This window comes from Helianthus annuus, chromosome 14, assembly GCF_002127325.2.
Source record: "Helianthus annuus cultivar XRQ/B chromosome 14, HanXRQr2.0-SUNRISE, whole genome shotgun sequence".
In the NCBI taxonomy this organism is placed as follows: Eukaryota; Viridiplantae; Streptophyta; class Magnoliopsida; order Asterales; family Asteraceae; genus Helianthus; species Helianthus annuus.
The window spans coordinates 69,809,515-69,815,514 of NC_035446.2; positions in this window are offsets into that span (position 1 = coordinate 69,809,515).

The window sequence follows — 6,000 nt, forward strand, 5'->3', positions numbered from 1 at the left end:
TAGCCTTTGCTTCATGGAAAGATTTCAAAGTTTATCAACTCGACGTTAAATCGGCATTCCTGTATGGCAAGATTCGAGAAGAAGTTTACGTGGGGCATCCACCGGTGTTTGCAGATCCGCTAAACAGAGACAAGGTGTATCTGCTGGAAAAGCTTTATACGGTCTCCACCAGGCCCCGAGAGCCTGGTATGAGACGCTATCGACCTACTTGCTGGACAACGGGTTCACTAGAGGCACAGTAGATAGCACCTTGTTCACGAAAGAAGTAGCTCGCCACTTGCTGATTGTGCAGATCTATGTCGACGATATCATTTTTGGTTCCACCAACGACGAGCTATGCAAAGAGTTTGAAGTTGTGATGAAGAAGAAATTCGAGATGAGTTCTATGGGGGAGATGAAGTTCTTCCTCGGGTTACAAGTTGAACAACTACCCGACGGAATCTTCATTCATCAATCGAAGTATGTAAAGGACGTGCTGGATAAGTTTGACATGACAGAGTGCAGTCCTGCATCAACCCCCCTCGCACAAAATCATGGTATCTGTCCGGATGAACAAGGTGTGAAGATGGATGAAACGTTATACAGATCGATCATCGGCTCGTTGATGTATCTTACAGCTTCCCGGCCCGACATCATGTATCCGACATGTTTGTGCGCACGATATCAGTCAAACCCGAAGCAATCACATCTGACAATCGTCAAACGAATTCTACGGTATTTGAAGGGATGCCCAAGCATCGGCTTGTGGTACCCTCGCTCGGGTGATTTTACATTATCTGGTTTTGCTGATTCAGACTTCGGTAGTTGTAAGCAGAACGCTAAGTCCACCACTGCTGGGTGCCAGTTCTTCGGAACTCGGCTCGTTACCTGGCAGTGCAAGAAGCAAACTGCAGTCGCGCTCTCAACTTGCGAGGCTGAGTACGTCTCAGCCTCTAGCTGTTGTTCTCAGATTCTCTGGATTCAACAGCAGATGCGTGATTTCGGTCTGCAATTCTTGGATACGCCGATATTTGTGGACAATGAAGCGGCCATCAATGTTACGAAAAATCCGGTTCACCATTCAAAAACGAAACACATAGAAATCCGTCACCATTTTATTCGAGATTGTTATGAAAAGAAACTAATACGGATTGAACATGTGGGCACCGATGATCAGAAAGCTGATTTTTACACAAAACCGTTTGATAAAAAGAGATTTTATTATCTTTTAAGGTTAAATGGGTTAAAAAATCTGCAATCTGGGAGGGTTATCGAGTGTGAAGCCGAATTGGGCGGCGATCTGACTTGAACCGTATCGAGTTGTCAACTTTTGTTTGTACAGTTGTATTTCCTGCTTTTCGTTAAAAACAAAAACACAAAAATATGTTTTAGTTTTAGGGGGAGATATTCGCAGAAAAATACAAAAACATGATAAAATCATAAAAATCCAAAAACATTAAAAAATGCAAAAAGAGCTGTGTAGTATAGGGGAAATGATAGTACATCAGCTAGACGGGCACAGTACGCTAGTGATATGTATTGTAAAAATGCAATTAAGCAGTCTCGCTAAAGATGTGCCGGTAGGTTCTTACAGATTTAGTAGATCGGTTTGGGATATAAACTAAATTTAACTTGCGTTTTCGTGGGGAACACCTCTAGGATATATAGGTAACCCCTGAAATCCTGTTTGAAAGGTCCCGTATTCTAAGATACTAGGTCTTTATACTCGGTGATATCTGGGGTATTATCCCGGGACTTCTGCTGTATGGAAATACTGACCTAGTCCCCGGATAATACTTTACGCAAAAAGCTTTGAAAAATAAGCTTCACCCTCAGCATGCTGATGAAACAATAAAATTGATAGTCGCTGCTGTTGAAATGCAAAAGATCCTCTAAAGGGGACCCACCGAAAAGTCGAGCCGTCATCTCTCTGCTGAACGGAAGTTCTGACCTGAGCTCTCATGGTTTCGCATCTACCCCAACAGATATCAGCTGTGGTATATTCACCTGTAAGACTGAATACTGGGATCCGGATACGGGAGTATATACTGAGGTGGGAACACATGTTGACGTTTAAGTCTCTAAAACACTAAATAACGTATCCCGAACAGATTGAAAATTCTGTGAGAATTTAAAGTGGATCAATATACCGATAATCAACGCGAATTGCTTAAAAGTTTAAAATGAAATAAGCTTAATGGTGCTTGTGTTCTGTCGGCAGCTGATATGATCCCCTAACACGCTCGAAAAATATTGTGTGTATATATTTCAGTTTGTACAGCTTTAAACCCAAAAAGATTTTCTTTTCTCATTTTAGTTTCGACAACTGATACTGGGGATTGGAAGTTCAAAGCCTGTGTGCAGATCATGTAGGTGTCTGATGAGGGTTGGGTAAGCTGTGATTGCAAACATAGATCTGGTATGCTGTTTGAAAGATAAAATGTACATATGTTTGAAACGTTGAAAAGTTCATTAATTTGAACTGTTTTTGAAACAAAACGACAAAGTACTTCATAAATCTGATCAACCAGGACCATTAATTTGGACTTGGTAGGTCAAACAGCTGTCCAGGGTCATTAAATTGGACTTGGTCAACTGGGTGCCAGCGTGTGAAATCGAAAAAATTGAAAAATGTATAAAAAATTAATTTCTTGAAAAATCAAAGTTTGGATCGCTTTTGTGACAATGGGTCGCTCTTTTGTCAAAATAACATTGTGGACCGCTCATAAGAACATGACAAATAAGCGGTTCAGACCTCATATATAAGGAACAGGGTCCGCTTTTTCTATCATTACCCAAACCGCTTTTACGTCATCTTCTCTGGGCGATTTTGAGCGATCCCATCTGTTTCATCGTGTTCATCGAGATTTACTGGTATTTGATCTGATTTTCCTCTAGTTTTTGATAGATCTCCATTGTTTACATCATGGGAAAGGTAAGTATTCTCTTAATTTCTGTTCTAGTGTGTTAAACCACGTCTGTCGGCATGTGTGAATGAACGATTCATGTTTTAAGCCTGTGAATGTCATGTTTGTGTGAAATGATTGTTGTTTCAGTGTCGTATGATGATACTAGGTGTAGTATTACATGCTAATTGATGAAATTTGTGTGTTTGATGAGTGCTGTCGGAACTGAGTGGTTTAGGTCTCAGATCTAGGGTGATTTAGGCTAGTATAACAGAATCAAAAGATACCCTTAGACTCGGAATTCTGTGTAGAATATGATTTTAGAATCAAGTTTAGAGTTTAAGATGTTTTTGTATGTTTTGATTTTAGGGTCGCTTTTACAATCAGGGTTATTCAGACCGCTCATAAGTCACATTCTAGGACCGCCCATATGTACCATCTGTGAACCGCCTATATGTACAATCTGTGAATCGCTCATATGTACCATGTTAGGACCGCCCATTTGAACAATTTCAGGATCGCTTTTAAGGCATTTTAGGGTGGTTTCGCTTATGTGACTAGGGATGGTTCGCTTTTTGTGTAAATATTATGTAGGACCGCTTTTTAGTCATAACTGTAGTTCGCCTATAGGGCTGTGATGTGTTTAATCTGCTTTTGTGATATTATATTGTTTGGTTCGCTTTTAGTGCAGGCATCCTTTCCTTGTTTGTTGGGTTGGTTCACGCGCGCGCAAACGCGCACCGGTATTGTGATGGATCGCCTTTTTGGTCAAATGTTCAAAATGTGAAATTTTTCTAAGTCTGTGTTTGTATTGTTGTTGTGTAGGCATCACCAAATGTGTTATTCGATCCAGTACACAACAGTTGTGTTGATTTAGATGTGGAAAAGTATCCTCTTTTATCAGAATTCAGCAGTATTTTGGAGTACATGGATCGTATTCCAGTGAAGAAAGCAATGACTGACCAGAGGCCATTGTATCGATCGCATATTAGTCGATTTTGGAAAAGTGCAAAGTATGACGAGGCAAGCAAGGTGATTTCATCAGAAGTAGAAGTGGATGGAAAGTTGGAGACCATACTGGTGACTGAAGCGTTAGTTCGCGAAGTAATGAACTTTCCTGATGAGGCCAATTACCCCACAAGATTTCCTGAACGAATGGTGAAGGGGTGTATGCTACGTTTGGGATACAGAAGCACATTGAACACCGGGAACTACTTAAAGTCAAAATTTCAGAAATCATTCAAGTTTTTAATTCATTGTATTTTGATTTCCCTGAGTCACACAAAGGGCAGTTATGATCAGATGAACATGCTAACGACATTGGTGTTGAATAAGAAATACAACTTCTCACATATAGTTTTTCATTATATGGTGGAAAATCTCTCGTCGGATGTTAGAGTCCGGAGATATCCATGTTTTGTACAAATGATGATTGATCGTGCATACCCTGGAATTGATAGAAACATTAAGGATGATCTTCTTGTTCAAGCTCACATGTCAAATATCTCGTTGAAGAATCTTGTCAAGTATCATCCTCATCATCCAGAGCCTGAGTTAGTGATTGAAAACTTCGGATTGCTTAGAGATGCAAACTATGTGGATCCTGATCCAGAAAATCATCAGAATTGGAGAAATCAAGAAGAAATGAAAGAAGCATTGTATGCTGTAGAGTTGAAAATAATTCAGGGTTTCAAACCAACAAAGAATGAGTGGTATGTGAAGGAGTCTGGACGCAGACGTAGACTTGCAACTCCTGTAGCTGAAGGTGAAGGTTCTTCTTCAAAGCCAAAGAAGAAACAAAAGAAGAAGGCTGAAACTGTGTTAGCAGATGAGTCTGATGAAGAAGTTCCTGAGGTGAACATTGAAAAGGAACAAGAGGCGCCTAGTGTAGCACATATTGAAATTAATACAGATTTGTTTACATCTGATGCGTATTTTGTTGATATTGTTGATATTCAACAGGAAAGAGAGAAAGTGGTAGAAGATGTTGAAGGTGATGATGTTGATAAAGACACTACTAGTTCTTCTAGTGTGTCTGAGTTTGAAGTAGTTGATGCAAGAGAACGTGAAAGGCGAATGAGAGAGGAGGTAGAAAAGGAGAAGTTACTTAGAAAGAGGAAGAGAGAAGAGAAAGAAGATGCACCTTATGAACCTTCTCCGGAGCATGTTTCAGCATCACAATCTACTCCGAAGGGTAAAAAGAAAGCTGGTGGTCGAAAGAAGGCTACTCCAAAGATTAAAGTGTCAAAGCTCCCTCAGAAGATTATGCAAACACAATCTACACCTCCACGTCAACCTACACCTCCACGTCAACCTACACCTCCACGTCAACAAACACCTCCACATCAACCAACACCTCCACAATCTCCAATACATCAATCTCCTCCTATACAACCATCACACTCAACACCACCAAGACAACCTACTCCACAAAGACAACCATCTCCTCTGTTTCCATCATCACCACCTCCACAACAACCATATTATTCTTCACAAGATCTTTTTGGCACACCTCCACTCACCCAAGCACAACTTGGTTCTTCAAGTAGAGGGCTTGCGATACCGCATGATAATCTGCTAGACGTTGATTTCAATTTTGCAAACAATTCTCATGTCACACCCCGACCACGTAAAACAACAAAACGTGGCGGAAACGTCGGGGAGTGTTGTAACAGAATCATTGTTTCACAACCATGGATTAAACAAATTTCGTTTTATTGAATTAAATGAGTTACAATGTCTTAACAATAAAGAAACATAACAAAAATTAACTAGTCTTGCATCTTTTAATGTCACTAAGGTCTCGTCCAATCCTATGTGAGCATGCATCAATATCATCATCAAATATCATCAACTATTGTACCTGAAACACATGTGAAAAACGTCAGCATAAAAATGCCAGCGAGTACATAGGTTTTATGAAAAATAGGATCCATGACTTAGGTTTAAGAAAATGTTTAACCAAAAACTTGTCATGAATCCAGTTTAAGTGTTTGCTTTTATAAAACGTTTGAAAATCGATGATAATATGTATAGTTAAAAGAATGGTGTAAGGTTAAATGAATAACCAAGTAAAAATGAGTTTGTATAAAACAAACTGTTTTGTAAAACAATG